General features: G+C 50.4%; 1 protein-coding gene across 7 annotated transcripts in view; it reads left to right on the top strand.

The window, feature by feature from the left end:
* Positions 1-17,569, top strand: part of Sema4d (semaphorin 4D) — a 78,035-nt gene that overhangs the window by 13,972 nt on the left and 46,494 nt on the right. For 5 of the 7 annotated variants that reach the window (XM_036186940.1, XM_036186946.1, XM_036186944.1 and 2 more), the window contains exon 2: positions 16,363-16,426. The exons of the other annotated variants lie outside the window; for them this stretch is intronic. The gene's annotated coding sequence lies outside the window, so the exon portion shown is untranslated. The remainder of the gene's footprint in view (positions 1-16,362; positions 16,427-17,569) is intronic. 7 annotated transcript variants of the gene reach the window in all.

Raw genomic sequence — 17,569 nt, 5'->3', positions numbered from 1 at the left:
ACCGAGAGATCTCCCCAGGCCCTTCAGCCACTGCCATGCTGCTATGGCTTCTGCTGGCAGCACCGCCATCATCACAGCTGTTGCCGCTTCATTGTCTCCTCTTGGTACTGCCAGCTCAGCCCACTCAGCTTACGATAACATCTGAAGAAGGCAAAGTCCATCGGGCCTGGGCCTTTCGTTGCGACACCAGAGGACAGCATAGGAAAGAGTCTCCTGACAAACTTGAAAAGTGAACCGAACAGTCTGGTTACATGGCTAGGGGCAATGTGTGGCAAGGGTGTTTGTGCCAATTTTGGTACAACCCTTCACACACATGAAAGATTATGTTTGCCCCAGCCACAGGCCTTCTGCTAGGCCTTCTGGGAAGGTGTGCCCTCTCTCGTCCAAGTGGGAATATCTGTTTGTTAATCTGGAGGTTGTTCAGGCCTGTGTTGCTCTGGAGTGCTGCATCCCCACCATGCTCTATCTGAGTGCTTATGACTGGAGCTTGTCATCAGCCGTGGCTGCAGTGATCCTCCGCATCTGTTGGAGTAGCCTCAGGGTGACCAGCGAGTGTCTGGAGTGGCCTGGCTGACATGAGGGCACTCTAGCTGTTTCTTAGGCCCATGGTTCCCTGTTCAAGGCCTGTCACGTGCCCTACTCTTGGCAATTTTAATCACTTACAGACAGCATTGGAAGGATGTTTACAGTAGGTCAAGCCCAACACAGAATTCAAATCTCTAGTAGCATTTAGCAGTACTTAATCGCATATTCAGTTATGTATAATCATGCTTAGCTTTTTTTCCCCTAGTTCATCAGGGAGAGACATGGTTCCCCTGGCCTGGTCAGGGGATGAAAAACCAACATGACAGTGGGCTTGTACTTGGTGAGTGTGGATAGGGGTGCCACAGCCTGATAGCTCCCAGAGCACTGTGGGTTGAGAGGGAGGATACTGACGTGCTTGTTAGTTTTGTTGGCCCATTCTAGGTGAGCCCCATCAGGCTGGCCTCATGTCCCCGGCCATGCCACTTCCCGAGCCCCTGGCAACCTGATGAGGGGTACCCAATAAGCCCTGCACTGATGTAGATGTATGATGTGGCATGCTCTTGGACCAAACAGGATGAGTTAATGCTTGTGAGTGGCGCCGAAATGTGGTGAGCTTGGTCACGGGCCAGCCGGTTTTCATTTGGCTGCAGCTTGTACAGTAAATTCCTCACTAGCTGTTTTCTTTTCTTTCTTTTTTCTTTTTTAAGGTTTTGCTTTGTTCTAAGAAAAACACACATAATTTTGAAAATAGACACCCACTCTTGCTTTTTACCATAAACAGATTGCGGCATTGTATTGTGGGATCTGGCTTGGCTGCAGAGGCCTTTGCTGTTTGCTGAGCTAGTGCGTCTGAGACAAGTCAAACTGACTTCTGCTGCATGTTCAGGGTGTGGGTGGTGCTTGCAGGTGTTGGGAAGCATGAGTCTCTGTGCTAATTAAAAGCCTTCAAGGTTTTTTGTTTGTTTGTTTGTTTGTTCTGTTTTTTCGAGACAGGGTTTCTCTGTGTTGTTTTGGTGCCTGTCCTGGATCTTGCTCTGTAGCCCAAGCTGGCCTTGAACTCACAGAGATCTGCCTGGCTCTGCCTCCCGAGTGCTGGGATTAAAGGCTGCACCACCACCACCTGGCTTTTTGTTTGTTTGTTTGTTTATATTGTCACTAATCTCAGAAAAAATATTTGGCTCTGTGGATGAGCTATTCTCCGAACTTTACTGCCCAGGTGCCTGGGTCCCCTTTGTGTTCAGGTCTGGCTCAGGGTCTTATAGGACCAGGTAAGGAGAACATGTCTGAGGGACCAGCATGTCTGTTCCTCTGGAGGGTCTCAGCCACACCCACCAATGGCTGGGGTGGGAAAAGCCTTGAGGCTGTGAGTGATTGATAAAAAAGTGTTTCCTTTAGGTCAAGAAGGTGGCCCTTGGCAGTGCCTGGTAGGCAGTGGCCTGCATAGCATGGGTGCTGGGCAGGGTTAGTCCCCTCTCCTCAGGTCTAACCCCCAGTCTCTAAGGCAGCCTTTCTCCTTCCTTAGCTTGCTCCATGCCCTGAATCAGCCGATATAAGAAAACAATCAGGCCTACATTGTAGAACAGCCCTGCTATTTACAGGGCAGAGAATGGGGACAGCCTTGTCCCACGGCCTACAGAGAAAGCTCACCACAGAGCCTTGTGCCACTGCTGAAGGGTGCCTTGTTGTAACAAGAGTGGACCCAGCCGCCTGCAGCACGTCCCCTTCACCCAATCCCAGACTGTACCCCAACTCATGACAGAGACCCCATGGTCAAGACAGACATCTCAGGCAGGCAGAGGCCCCACATGAGCATCTGAGTGGTCCAGAGGAGTCCTGAGTGCTGATCCTGCTAGCAGCTAAGGGACACAGTGGCCCGAGCAGGGCTGGAGCCCAGCTGCAGAAAGGTATGCAGGGCTAGTGATGGAGCTTGGTGTTCCCTCTGGCCTTTGCAAATGGCTTGGGGTTAAGTGGGGTACTCTGAGTGTGCACCCTCCTTCCAAGAGCCCAGATGGCTGGTGCCTGGGAATGGAGGAAAAAGGTGCTTAGGCAGAGGGTGGAGGCTTAGTCTGTGCACATGGCTGTTCTGTACCTTGAAGGTAGTGGGCATGGCCTGGCTACAGAGCCAGTCCATCACTCAATGGTTGGTTAGGTGCTCTCTGACCTGGGCCTGACCCTGAGTCCTTCTTGTAGGTAGGTCCTTGTCATCCATACATGCTGATGCTGTCTCGGGTCATGCTCTTCTTTGTTGTTTGAATTCATTTATCTCAGGTTTCTGTCTCCAATACTCTGTGGGGAAGGAGTGGTGGCCTAGAGCCACTGGCTTGCTGCCTGTGGGTGTGGCCCTGGCAGGGATTTGCATGGCCCCAGAGCCCAGGGAAGGAAACCTGCTCTACTAGCTTCAGTAGAGCCACAGATGTGGCTGCTGTAGGACAGTGGCACAGCTGGAGTGCCCTCGTGCCACTGGGGTCTGTAAATCAAAGACTTTGATGGCCCATGTGTGTGGAAGTCAGAGGACTAGGGTATGTGTTGTCCTAAGGGTGGGGACAGGGAGTGACCAAAAAATTACAAGCCAGGACCAAATGACAGTTCCTGCCCTGGAGCTCCCAGGACTGAAACCTTGGAACCAGATTCCCCGAGAATGGGGCTTTCCAGTGGTGTAGTGACTTCTAAAGTCAGAGACTTTTGCTCTGTGTATTCCTGTAACTTCCCATCTTCTCCAGAGTCCTGAAGCTCTTACTCAGTCGACAGACATTGCTCACACCCCTAGACCTGCCCCTTCTCTACCTGACTCTAGTGGAGTTCCTACCGACCACATGCTATGGCAGGTATGCTGGGAAGTGTCCTCCAGTGACCCTGGTGAACACAGCTTGCTCAGGCAGCTGACTCAGGCAGGGGTAGTATGGACTTCCCCTTATTAAAATACCAATCTGTTCTTCCCAGAAGAAATAGGCTTCACCTGAAACAGCAGCAAACAAGTTGTGCCCACTGTGGGCATCTTCCTGAAGGCTGGCAGCTGCCTGCGAGGCAAGATCTTGGCTGTGTCCTGAGGCCTATCTTAACTTGCCCTCTCCTTTTAGTCTCCCTCACTGGGTCCCAGGAGTCTCTGGATGTATGGATGGACATTCAGGGCCTTAATCCACAGCCTCTGTTTCCTGGAATTCCAAAAGAAATCAGGAGACAGACATTAGCAGAGAAAAAAGGACTAATTTACAGAGAGAGAAAGAGGCGATGGCCACCTTATAGTTTCTAGAAACCATGAGAGAAAGGCCAGGAGATCTGTAGACAGCCATGAGAGAGCTTAGCGGACTTCCCTACAGCGGGTCCGGGGCAGCAAACCACTGCCTTGGTCTCCGCTGGGCTGTTCTCTGTCTATTCTTTCTACAGGTCAGGCTGCCGACAGACACTTCTGTTCACTTATTTGTCTTTTTAATGAGTTTATAAAGGAACATGCTCCTTTATGGCATTGGCATACATCCTTAGTTTTGGTTGATTTCCCCCTTCCTTATTTTCCCTGCCCCTCCCCCTCCAGTATTTCCCTTTCTGCTTCCAGATGACCTATGTTCCATCCTCCTCCTCCTCTCCTTCCTCATTTGAAGCCTTTTTTCCCATCTCATAGGGCCTCTTCAACTTCCTGACCTCTCCCCACACCCACATCCAGTTAAATATTTAACGATTAGAAGCTAGGATCTGCACGTAAGAGAAGCGCGGAGAGGGTTGGTTGTTTGTTTTTAAGTTTGGCCCAGGGAAAAAGGGGTAGACCTTCCGGCTCAGTGATTCCCGTGTTTACGAAAGGGACAAGAGTCTTGGTCATGAGTTTTATGGGATGGTAAGTGGAAAATTCTTACCTGTTCCTTCCAGGGTCCATTTCTTTGTTGGATATTGGATGCAAGGTATTCTTTGGAGGTCAGCTTCAAGCTGGCTTGTGCCGGACTGCCAAGCATCCTAATGGGCGGGGCATAGGTGTCTCCTCTGTCTTCAGGGCTCTAGCTCCTTCTCTCAGTTTTGGATTTTAGTGACAGGTATGCTATTTGGGATTTGCCAGGGGCTGAATAAATGTCCCTCAAGACATCCACCCCCTCACATCAGAGCCTGTAACTGTTACGTGAAGTTATCATGATCTGGTGTGGGGCCTCGAGGTGGGGAGACTTGTCCCTGATAACTCAGGTGACCCAGAATGTAATCATCAGATTACTGCTGGGGTCCACTGCTTCAGAGGGGAGGGTACCCCACTTTCCAAGCCCTGTTCCCTGGGGCCTGTGAAGTAGTGAAGGCAGATGAAGACAGGCCTGCAGACTTCAGCATCCTCATGTGTATCGGTGCCTCTCCGAAAAGAACTCAAGACTCCAGAGATGCAGATGCAAGCTTCAGATCCATTTAAATAATGATGATAAGTCACAGAGAAGGGGTTAGACAAAAGATAGTGGAGTGTGAGTAGGGGCTGTGTAACAGTGACCTAGAAATGTGGTAGAGGACAGTCCGTTTCTACCAGCCTCATCTCATCTCCTTCCTTCCTGGTGTGGGATAGACAGCACCCGTACAAATGAAAATTGATGTCATGTCACTGGCTTTTATTACTGGAGCAGTTAGAATTAGAGTGTGGGGCCTGGCAGCCCCAACAAGCCAAGCTACCTGTCCTCAATAAGCCAGTTAAAAAAACAATTAATGGTGCAAAGCAGAAAAAGGAGATTTATTCAATGTGATCACACTGGGAAGAGGAACAGAGAGGTCCAGTGGGAACACCCCAACAACATACACGCCAGGGGCATCCATCTTCTAGAGTCCTGAGAGGTCTGCGTAGCTAAGCAGTCCTAGTCATATGTGGTCCCAGTCATCAGTGACCAACCGTTGGTTCAGCTCTGGTCCCTCCTGCAAGGTGTTCTGACAAGTTGTGGACGTATATGGGATCTCTTCCTAGGAGATGAATTCTTCTGGCTGGCACAGGCTTCAGGCATGTCCTGCTCCCAGCATGAGATTCCTGGGGAAATTCCAATTTCCTGGGGTCCATTGTTTCAGGAGTCACACAGGGGTCTTTTTAGAATGTCTTCATTCCTGCCAGGATCCAGGCAGAGTCCTCACCTGCCTTCAGATCTCAGCGGTGCTAGTGACAGAGCTCTAGATGGCCTGGGACACTGGGATCCTATTTGCTGGTTGCAGCAATAGAGGCAATCTACAGAGCTGGGAGAAACCCAATGGTACGTACATCCAGGCGCCTAGGCAGCCCTGAGAGTTCAGCCAGCCCTCTACAGCTGTTCTTTAATGCATCTGTGTTGCTTCGAACCAGTGAGTTTAGGGTCTGTTTCAACAGCAGTCCCAGGGAAACATCCTTGCCCCCTAAGATGTAGTCCTCAAGAGGAGCAGCATCTATGCCTCTGAGAGACAGATGAGGTTGGTGATGGCGCTGCTAAGCAGGGATGCAGGAATTCTGCCTGTGCCACTGTTGGTATTCAAAGGCATTGGCCCAGCAGGAGTTTGCAGTGGCACTGTGGACCACAGGTGCTGCAGGCCTTAGATGGAGATGACACAGGGGCTGGACAGATGCCAGCCAGTGAAGGATAGGTGAGATTTAAGGACCAAGGAACGTGGCTTATGTGTCCTTACTCCTGGGAAGGGTCAGCAAGGTGGGGAGTGTGGTGGGCATCACCAGGCCTCAGTATCCCCAAAGGAACAGCAAAATGTGCCAGAACCCAGCAGCACTGTCATGTGTATCAGGAGTCCTAGCTACTCAGGATGCTAAGGCAGGAGAATCATGTGAGCCCAGTCATTCAGGGCCATCTTGGGCAACATAGGCAAGACCCTCACTCCCCATCTCAAACTAGACAAAACAACCCAAAAAGTCAGACCATATTGGTCAGCTGAGGAAGGGCCACAGAATAGGCCCTTCTTTGTTCAACACCGCCTCAACCCAGGGACCTGTCTGGTGTGCCCTTTGTGTCAGTCTACTCTACATTTAGAACTAGGCAAGCGGCCACAGGCTCTGGGCTGGCAGAGCAGAGAGGTCAGCATGAACAGAGCTTAAAACATTTTCCTAGTGCTTCTGTTGGGTGTGCCCAGGAAGTGGAGCCAGCCAGCAAGGTGAGCTTGTAGAGGCTTGGTGGCCTGGCTGCCCTGCTGGGTTCTCTGGGTGGCAGTGGTTTCGGGTGCAGGGTGCTTAAGGTGCCATGGACACACAGCCCAGGCAGGGATGTGACTCCCTGGTCTACTTCACAAAGTGTGATTGCTGCACACGCTGCTCTGGTGAGCATGGATCCTGTGGACTGGTCCCAAGCCCAGAGCGATGCCCCTGCTGCCATTGCTGGCCACTCTGCACCCAAGCATGTGCCCCTGTGGCCTCCCAGCCTCTTCTGTGGCCTCTGTGTCAGTTCTCTGCCCACAGGCTGGCTATGGAAACCTCTCTAGTGCTTGAAGATGGACTCTGTCTTAGTTACTTCTTCATTCCTGGAAGAGACACTGTGACCAAGGCAAGTTCTAAAAGAGCACTTAATTGGGGGCTTGCAGTTACAGAGGGGTAGGCCTGTGACTGTTAGGGCAGGGAGCATGGCAGCAGGCAGGCAGACATGCTACTGAAATAGTAGCTGAGAGCTCACATCTTATCCAAAAGTTGGAGGCTGAGAGAGTAAGACTGGGCCTGGAGTGGGCTTTTAAACATCAACGGCCACTCCAATGACACACCTCCTCCAATTAGGCCATACTTTTATAATCCTTCCCAAACAGTTCCACCAACAGGGAACCAAGCATTCAAATACAGGAGCCTATGGGGGCCATTCTCATTCAAACGCCATACTTTGGCTTCCCTTGGGGCTTGGAGCATCCCTTCAACTTACGTGTTTGCAAGAGACTGAGCACTGTGTCCCATGTAATGATGTGGGTGTTCAGGTCCACGTGGGTTCTGGCCAGCGGGTCCTTTCCTTTGTGGATGGTCTTAGATGGAATGGCATCATCTTTCTCTTTGTGACACAGATACAGTTGGCCTGGGCTGCCCTTGAACTCTTGCTTCTTCTGTGTCCACCTTCTAAGTGCTGAGATTAACAAGGGTCCAACACCACGTCTGGTTAATACAAGGCTGGGGGTTGAATGCAGGGCTTCATGCACACTAGGCAAGCACTCTGCCAAAGGAGCTACATCTCCGAGCTCCCTTTTTCTTTTTCTTGAGGTAGGGTCTTGCTGCGTTGTCTAAACAGGCTCTTGAACTCATGGGTTTGAATGATCCTTCCGCCGTAGCCTCTGAACAGCCAGGACTGAGGGTGCCTGCTGAATGGAGAGAGCCCTTGACTTGAACTTCTCTGAAAGTGAGTGACTGGCCTAAGTCAGTGAAGTCGTGAAGGCAAGTGTCCAGGGGATCAGCATTTGCTGTCACAGCTGGGAGAGGTGCATGTGGGTTTCCATCTCTGCCACCTGGAGGGGTCACTCCATGGGGTTGCGGTACAGACCAGCTGGACCTCTGTATAGGTAGGCACCAAGAGGGCAGCTCTGCTCCCTGGTGCATACGGTAGTGGACAGGGCACTCTGCCTGGCTCTAGCTCCCAAGGCTGGCTGCATGCCACCCTGATTGTTCTCTCCGTGGGTCTTTCACTTTCCCTTTCTAGAGATAGTAGATGTTTGAGTGAGCAGGCACTGTTAGGAAATGTAAGGACCTGGATTCCTTTGAAGCCCAAAGACAACCTCTTCCTGACTTAAATTGGTTCCCGGGCCATGGGGTTGGGGTCCCCAGTCATTATAAACAGAACAAAGTGTTCTAGCGAGAGTTGATTTTTTAGTTTTTTAAAGATCTCTCTCTCTCTCTCTCTCTCTCTCTCTCTCTCTCTCTCTCTCCCTCTCCCTCTCCCCTCTCCCCTCTCCCCTCTCCCCTCTCCCCTCTCCCCTCTCCCCTCTCCCCTCTCCCCTCTCTCCTCTCTCCTCTCTTCTCTCTCTGTATGTGTCTGTGTGACTGAGTGTCACTATGTGACTATGCCATGTGCATGTGGGTGCCTGTGGAGACTGGAACTTGTTGGATCCCCCTCGTGCTGGGGTTATAGTCAGTTGACTTGCTCAGTGTGGGTGCTTGGAACTGGTTCCCCTGCAAGAGCAGCAGGTGCTTTTAACCACTGAGCCATCTTTTCCAGTTGGAGAGTTGGCTTGTAAGCTGATTGCCTTTCAGGCATGATAATGGACCGCAGAGAGCAGGTGTGAAGATGATGGAGGCAAGGTCAGAGCCAAACTGCCTAGCTGTGAAGATAACAGAGGCAGGGGCCTAAGGTGATAAGTATCTGTGAGGTAAACCTGAGTGTGCATGGGACTTTGGTGTTTTCAGGGCGCAGATCTCAGTTTGGATGAGGCTGATTTTCTAAAGGTGTCAGGAATGCCTGGTGAGTATTCTGAGGCAAGATACCTCAGAAGAGAGGATGCAGAGGTGGGGAACATCTGTGGTTGGAAACGGTGCACATGGTACTAAGGCCACTACTGACAGAAGACCCGAGCCACATATGGAAAAGATCCAGAAGAGTGCAGAGGGTACCTAACGTGCCTGTAAAATTCCACCTTCCAGAACTGAATGCAGGTAGTTCCATTTGTGTGCAGGTGACAACATCCAGGTCAGCCTAGGTGCCACCATGTGAGACCCACATGCACCTCAAAAGCAGAAGCTGCTTGCCCGTCCAGGTGTGGGTCTATGTGCAGCTGCCCGGCCCAGCCTCCAGGCTCCATCCTTGGGACTGAGATTTTAGCGAGTAGCCCTGACTTACGGGCTCTCCTATTGTTTGGCATTTACTGCTGTATTGTGTTTGTCTGGACTTGCTGAGAACTGCTGACATGCCTGGCTGTGCAGCCTGCATTGCGCACCCTGCTGCTATTATTTACTTAGCCCTTCCTGATGGACCAGCATATGTTAGGATAATTTTTGCTCAGAAGCCACCAGGAGATAAATATCTCCAGACTGGTGTCCCCTTGAACTTGAGGGATGGCACAGGCCAAGGAAGCAAGCATGGCGGGACTGTTGGGCCCCAGCTCACTGCCCTCATCTGGGGCCCTCTGCACGGGGGACTGTGTGAAGCTGGCTCCAGAGGGTTGCACGCCCCTCAGCTTATTGGTAGAGGTAAGATGAGGCTGGGTGTGGCTCATGGGTAGGCTGGGTCAGGCTGGACAGGGCTTGCTGGTTAGGGCAATGTTGCTAAAAAACTTCCTGTCCTTGCGAAACTTTGTGATGCACTCCCTCCCTGTGCTGAAATCCCCTTCCCATGACTGAGCTGTTCCCTGAACTGTTCCCCTGTGTCACTCCCTGCCCCCTCCCGGAAGGCTGCTCGACTCAGAGCTCGTGACTTTCCCACCTTTTATTTGTGGAGATCAGTTCTGTTTCGCCTTGAGATGGGCAAACTCACCGTGATTGAACTACTTATGGAAAATTCAGTGTCTGTGTGGAACCTGCACACCCCCACTCAGCTTCATCTTCTTGGGGTTGCTAATGTGAATACAACGTACACCCCATGAATAGTGTAAGGAATAAGGACAAGTGTGTGTTCAGCTCAGACCCAATGGTTTTTGCATGTGTATTTGTATGAGTGCATGTTCATATGTGTGTGGGCACACTTAAGTATGCAAGTATGGTATGCAGGTATGAAAGTATGGTGCAAATATGGAAGCCTGTAGTTTTCTTCTGTTGGACCACCACGTGCAGTTTTCTCACATGGGCTCGAGTATCAAACTTAAGTCCTCAGGCTTGCAAAGTAAGCACTTAACTTGCTGATCTATCTCCTTGAGCCCCGACTTCCTATGCCTTTAAGTGCATGGACACCTAACAGCCCTGACACAATGGGAGCCCCTGTGGTTCCAAGAGTAGAGCCTCTCCCTCCTGCACAGCTAGCTGCCTCTGGTGTGCACTTGGGGAGAAGATGGAAGGGACCTGGTGGATACCTGTGAGGAGTCTTCTCTAGGATGTCTCATCACAGTCAATGGCATGGAAGGGCCTGGAATGTTCTGGGTCTCCAGAGTAGGCACTGAGCTCAGTTAAGGACAAATCATTGTCTCGAGGCAGGGATGAGGCTTCAGGGCCACCTGTCATTTGTATAGGCAGCCTAGCTTATCTGGGTGAAAGAATGTTCTATAATCTTGGCTTTTCTAGCTGCTAGGATTTTTAAGGTTCTGATGTTCCAGACTTGGCGTGAGGCAGTGAGGCAGTTCTGCGTATCAACCCAGCATTCTTTTCCCATACTCAGGGATGAGCCCATCTCCTTCCTGTGCCCCCAAAGAGATGCAGCAGTGGCCATACCGCCCTGCAGCAGCTGTGCCGCTGGAAGACGATGGTGCATTGGTGTCTGGTGCCAGTGACTCACTAGCTCTCCCATGCTCCCTGTGAGTGACCCACCATGCTTCACAATCTGAATCATCTAGGAACTTGTACAGCACAGAACAGGAGACCTGTCACCCACTCTGGCATCCCTGGCCTGCCAGCAGACCGTGCTGTTATAAGGCTCACCAGACGAGATGTACTCAGGGCCAGGCTCTATAATTCAACCCAGAGTTCCAGGCCCTGGTGACCTGTATGGGGATCGAGGCTGCCAGGAGCAGAGGGCTCTTGTTAGAGAGACAGTGAGGCTCGAGGCCTCCTTTTCTGCTTGGAGTGTGCAGAGCGATCTCTGATTTCTGGGGTCCCCTTTCTTGAGTCCCTCCTGGCTCCATTTCCTACTGCAAGATCAGTTTCTGGGTCCTACCAGCTGCCATGGGGACACAGTGAGTACAGTTCTGATGGGGCCATCTTTCTAGATCATTTTCTACCTTCAGTGACTTCCAGTGTCTGTAACAGATGAAAGGACCCCTGCAGGTTATGGCCTTATTTAAAGTTGTGTCTTGAAGCTGGTGATGGTGCAGCTGTTCTTAGCCTGAGAACCACTGGCCTAGAGGCTGTCAAGAAGGAATAGCTCCTTTGAGTGGCTGGAGAGAATGGGTAGAGTGAGTTTGAGGAGCATTTGTGACCTATGGATCACAGTGAACCAGCTTCTAGTGTGTGTGTGTGTGTGTGTGTGTGTGTGTGTGTGTGTGTGCGCGCGCGCATGCATGTATAAGCTTGTATGCCACAGCACCTCAGAGGACTTGACCCAGGCACCCTTACTTGCTGAGTCTTCTCACTAGCCTGTTATATCTTGCCTGAGGGCCGTTTGGTATTTGGAGACTAGAGATTCTGGCTGTAAACATGGCGACAGCTACACCATAGACAGCTGCATCATACATAACTGTCTTGGGGCACAGGGAACCCTGGCACCCTCAGCTTGAGAAAAGCACCCCAGGACTTCACAGCACTCGCCTCTTCCTGTCTCAGCCGCACCATGCGTGAGGTCTTGTCTCATGGCTAGCGCTTTGGTGATCCATCTGCTCATCCACAGTGACCACATGCTGAGCTTCAATAAAACATTGGCTACTTTGGTTCCACTGTGGTTAAGAAGCAGAAACTTGAGCTGAGCATGGTGGCACAGGCCTTTAATCCAGCATTAGAGAGGCAGGAGTAGATGGATCTCTGAGTTCGAGGCCAGCCTGGTCTGTAGAGGGAGTTCCCAGACGGCCAGGGTTACACAGAGAAATGGTCTCAAAAAACAAACACGGGAAGTGGTGGCGCACACCTTTAATCCCAGCACTCAGGAGGCAGAGGCAGGTGGATCTCTGTGAGTTCGAGGCCAGCCTGGTCTACAGAGTGAGTTCCAGGAAAGGCGCAAAGCTACACAGAGAAACTCTTTCTCGAAAAACCAAAAAAAAAAAGCAAAACAAAACAAAACAAACAAAAACAAATTTAAAAAGAAGAAGTAGACAGATGCCCTGTCCTGAGGCTGAGGCAGGAAGGAAGATGGCTTGTGTTTAGGAGTTTGAGGCCTGATGACACAGTAATAACCCAGCTCCAAAATAAAATATAAAATAAAATAACAAAATAAAACAAAAACAACAAAAAGTTAAGAGTTAACAGAACCCTAAGATGTGGTGAAGTTCTGAGGTTTGGGGGTCTCTGGAGGGAGGCAGGGATTGATTAATCCTCCATTAATTGGTCAAGGTGACCCACACGGTTGACAGTTAGACTGGAAACCCTGATCAGGAGAACTAGAGAGCTTGAACTTGCTGGGGGTTTAAGGAGAGCAGCTCCTCCCATGGGTGTGCCACATCCCTAGAAAGGAGTCAGGAGATAACTGCCCACTGACCCAGCTCCCCCTGTCTAGTGCATCTTGATTACGACCCTTGTCAAGCTGGCCTGATCTTGTAATTTGGCTGTGTGTTTCTGAGGAATTGCTGGAGATGAAAGCAGTTTGCTAGGGTGGCATGTAGTGATTTGGGGACTTAGAAGACAGATCCCAGTTGGCCATGGCCCTGTCCTCTCATGCGGTGTGTGTTCATCCATCACCTGTGGGGCTGAGAACAGAAGAACCCAAGCCCAGAGGAAGAACTGGTTTTTGGTCTTCTGGTCTCTTCTTTGTGGAGACCTGGCAGGGACCAGGAGGAGCCTCACAGTCCCCAGCCCTGGAAAAGGCCAGGAATCTGGGGGTTCTGCTACATTCTGTGTCGTACTGTGCTCTGTCCAGCCTGTGCTTGCCACTGAGAGTGGTGGGTGTTCTGGGGTTCCAGGCCTGTGATCATTGCAGGACATCGTGGTTCAAACCCTTGATGCATATAGGGAAGAGAGCTGAGGCAGGGTCTCATGTAGGCCAGGCTGGCCTTGAACTTGATATGTAGCTGAGGATATCCTTGAACTTCTAATCTGCTTGCCTTTGTCTTCATAACTAGGATTATAGCCATGCACCCACCATCAAACCCAGTTTTTTGTTTGTTTGTTTTGTTTTGTTTTGTTTTGAGCTGAGGATCGAACCCAGGGCCTTGTGCTTGCTGGGCAAGTGCTCTACCACTGACCTAAATCCCCAATCCCAAACCCAGTTTTAAACAGTGTTGGGTGTCACACTTTAGACATGCTAGGCAAGCAAGCATTCCACCACCTGAACTGCATACAGTCTCAGCCCCAACACTTAAAAATGCTTCAGGCACACTTAAAGTGAACGCAGATACACTCTGCTCTTTTTGTGTGTGGCTAAGCCATATCCAGGAGGCCTTTGTGACAGGCTGCATTTCACTGGTAAGCGTGCCACCCAGTTAACACCACCTAGATCTTCAGTGGGTGCCATGCTGAGGATTAATCTCCTCATGTAGATCAACCTCAGACCCTCAAACCTCCAGGTGAGGCAGTGACCATCTGCTGTTTGTCAGCTCATTTTCTGAAGGGAGAAACAGGCCCAGAGAGGCCCAGAAACTTCCTTAAGACAAGCTTGAAGGAGCCAGACTTTAAGCTGGTAGTTTTGACTTTAGGGCCCCTTAATCCAGTTACTTCTGGGAATGTGGGGCCATCCTAGCTACTGTCCTAGAGGTGAAAGAAGACAGGCGTCTGGCTTCTGAAAACGGGGGCCTTTCTCTCCTCCTCCTTCACCCTGAAAGCCACCAGCAAGTGCTTTGTTGAGGAGGCTAGGGTGTCATCATATACCCACACAGGGGGAGTCCATAGTAGGGTGACTGGGGTAAGAGAACTAATTATATCCTGTGTGGTTTTGTGTTGAGGAAGCAGAAGAAAACGGTCTGAGTAAATGATGAACAGAAGTGGGAGGTCCAGGTCTGAGCTGCTGCTGCAGTTAGGACTTGAATTTGGGGCTGCTGGGGTCAGAGACTGGATAGGGACATGGGAACCTTGGTGGGCAGGAAATGGGTACAGACAGTGAGTCCAGCTGTCAGAGGCCAGTATGTATTAGAGGGACGCAGGCACACATTGTCATCCCTGCCCTGCAACAGAGGTGATGAGGTCTGGTCAGGCCATATGGAGCAGCCCTGGCCATTCCTGCATTCATGAAGTGACAAGATTCCTTCATTCATAGAGTGGCAAGCATTTAGAATGTGTCCCCAAAGGGAGTCTTTCCACTTCATAATTCTAGGCCTTCACATTGCTCTCCAAACCTTTCTCTCCTGTATAAATCTCTTCCTTTGTCCCCCTAAATTGTTTTCTGTCCTGACCCCAGGAGACTGCCCCTTCTCGCTACCCCCATGACAGGAGACCATTTGAGTGGGTCACCTTGTATCATTTGCAGAGTCCCATTGGGAGGAGCTTAGGTCTCAGCAAGCTGGGGAGATGTTCAGGTTGGGCTCAGTCTGGCCTGCTCCTGAACCCTGGAGGTCCCTCTAGCACCCAGCCTCCAGCTGACCACAGCATGTTGTTGTCCCTCTGGGTCTGATGGCATGGAGTCACTGGGTTCAGGGAAGCCAGTTTGGAGGATTCTACCCCCGATGCTAATGGATGTACTGGAGAAGCCTGGTCCCACTCCACAGTGGCTACTTGTTTTTGTTTAGCTTTAAAACTACCATGAAAGATAAGGGAAGGGCTGAAATATGGCCCAGAGGTGGATTGCTGACCTAGTGGGAGCCAGTCTCTGGTTCTGTCCCAGCACTCCCTGAAAAAACAACCAAATAAGACGGGGTGAGCACCCATTTAATTCTCGTGAATGTGTCGTCTGTGGTTTTTCTTAGTTTCCTCAGGAAGGTGAAAAGGACACAAATCTGAAATTGGGGTTGTTGGATGTCTCAGCCAGTAAGCGTGATTGTTCCTCACCTCAGTTCCCTAAATCGGATCCCTGGGTCCCACGTGGTAGAAGGAGAGACCAACAAGTAATCCTTGAACTTCCACATGTGCTGTGGTACAAATACCCACACACATAGACACACACAATAAATACATAAAATGTAATTGGAGTCTTTAAAAATATGGAAAGAGGTGGGGCGGTGGTGGCGCGCGCCTGTAATCCCAGCACTTGGTAGGCAGAGGCAGGTGGATCTCTGTGTTTGAGGCCAGCCTGGTCTACAAAGCGAGTTCCAGGACAGCCTCCAAAGCTACACAGAGAAATCCTGTCTCAAAAAACAAAAACAAAAACAAAAACAAAAGATTTAAAAATCTGGAAAGAATAAGGCAACTAGATTATATTTGTTTTTGGTTTTGAGCCTGGGTCTCATGTAGTCCAGGCTGGCCTTGAATTCACTCTGTAGCCAAAGATGATCTTGAATTCTTGATCATCCAGCCTCTGCCTCCCGAGTGTTGGGATTACAGGCTTGTACCACCATGCCCAGTTTATACAATGCTAGGGATAGAACCCAGGGCTGTTGCATGCTAGGCAAGCTTTGTAACTGAGCCTGGTGATTCTTTTTCTAATGTTTGGACTCTGCTCTCCGTGATGGGGCAGTATGCACATAGCTGGCTTATGTTATTCAAAAGTGGCTGAGATGCCTGAGTGTAGTGACATACACCTGGAATCTCAGCAGTGGGGAGGCTGAGGCAGGAACATACCGAGTTTGAAGGTAGTCTGGGTAACATAGCAACAGCCTGACCAAAATTGATTTTTTTTTAAATTTATTTATTTTTATTTTATGTGTGTTGGTGGTTTGCCTACATGTGTGTCTGTGTGAGGGTGTCGGGTCCCCTGGAACTTGAGCCACAGACAGTTGTGAGCGGCCGTGTGGGTGCTGGGAACTGAACCCAGGTCCTCTGGAAGAACAGCCAGTGCTTTAAACCTCTGAGCCATCTCTCCAGCCCAGTTTTTTTTTTTTTTTTAAGGAGAAGGAAAAAGAGAAGTGGTGGTGTGGGTGAAGCCAGCCCCAGACGACCCAGACTGTACTTCCTCTTTGCTGGCTACCCAGCACTTCACTTCCTTTGCAGTGTACACGCTGCATAGGTCCTGTGTAGAAAGGTCATCTGCTGGGGTCCATACGTTTAAGAAGGTGGCAGGAACTTGTGTCCAGCATCTGGAACACGCTGAGTGTGAGGGTGGAGGACCCAGGAGCTTGACTCTTGGTTTTTTATACTTTCAGAGCAGTCTTCTTGAAGACTCCTTTCCATAAGTGCTAAGAGTGACTGCAGAGACCCACGGTACAGGTAAATCATTTTGTGTACAATTTGTATGCCCAGGTTAGCAACTGGTATCTTCTAGAAGCCTCCATTGGACCTAATGGACAGTTGCGTACCTTGCTGCTATGTGTTCATTGGAGCCAAGATTGAGACATGGCTGCCACCCCTCAGGGCAGCATGGGGCTTTGATGTTAGACACTGATGCCCCTGGATGGCCTTCCCTTCCTTTCTGCATGTTCTCCTCCAATCCCATCCCTTCTAGACTGTGGCTGCTGAGGGCATGATGGCCCTGTGTGCATCCCATGCCTGCTTTCTCTTCTTCTCAGGGGCACAGGAACATGTGTCCATGTCCCTGTGTATGTTCACGGCTCCACATCTGCGTATTTGAGTTTGTCTGTGTGCCTGTACCTCCCACATGTGTGTTTGTGGGTGTGTGTCCTGTGTCAGTTGTGTCTCTGTATGTTGACCAGCACTTCTTCTCGACATGGTGTGGGCCATAGCACCCATCCTGGCTTCACCTTCCTGCCGTGGGAAGGCACAGCACGGGGAAGAGGACTCCTGATGGCACTCAACCCAGGATTTGTGGTGCATTTTAATTGGACGAAGCTAAGAGAAATAACCAGAATAGTGTATGAAACCCATCATCCCTAATCCTTCTCCTCTTCCTTGGTACACAGTGACACAAGGAGCAGTGTTGCTTCCTCCACAGAGACAGCCTGGCAGGGCTGTGGTAAGGAGGGGTGTGGAGCTGGTTATACACACGTACATGTCACAGATATCTGGGTGCCCTGGGGCAGGGGCCTTACTTATGGGAGTCCAGGCATGTACATGCCATGGCTTGCTGGTGGAGGTCAGAGGATAACTTTCAAAATTGCTTCTCTCTCTCTCCACCATGGGTTCCAGGGATGGAACTCAGGTCGTCAGGCTCCCACGGCAAGTGCCTTTAGTCCCTGAGTCACCTCACTGGCCCGAGACCTCATTATTCCTAAGGAAGTCTAAGTTTGCACTGGGGTCTGAGCATTGTCTTGCTGCCTCTGCTATTTCTCCTTCTTCTCTTTTTCTTCCTCTACCTCCTTTTTCTTCTCTTCCTCCTTCTGACCATTTGTCTTTGAATTTTGTTGGTCTCTGAAGTGTTTCTCAGGTTCCTTAGATATGAAAGTACAGGCAATT

The sequence above is a fragment of the Onychomys torridus genome, chromosome 5 (genome assembly GCF_903995425.1).
Source record: "Onychomys torridus chromosome 5, mOncTor1.1, whole genome shotgun sequence".
In the NCBI taxonomy this organism is placed as follows: Eukaryota; Metazoa; Chordata; class Mammalia; order Rodentia; family Cricetidae; genus Onychomys; species Onychomys torridus.
The sequence above is the reverse complement of the archived record's forward strand: the minus strand, read 5'-3'. Positions and strand labels throughout refer to the sequence as shown.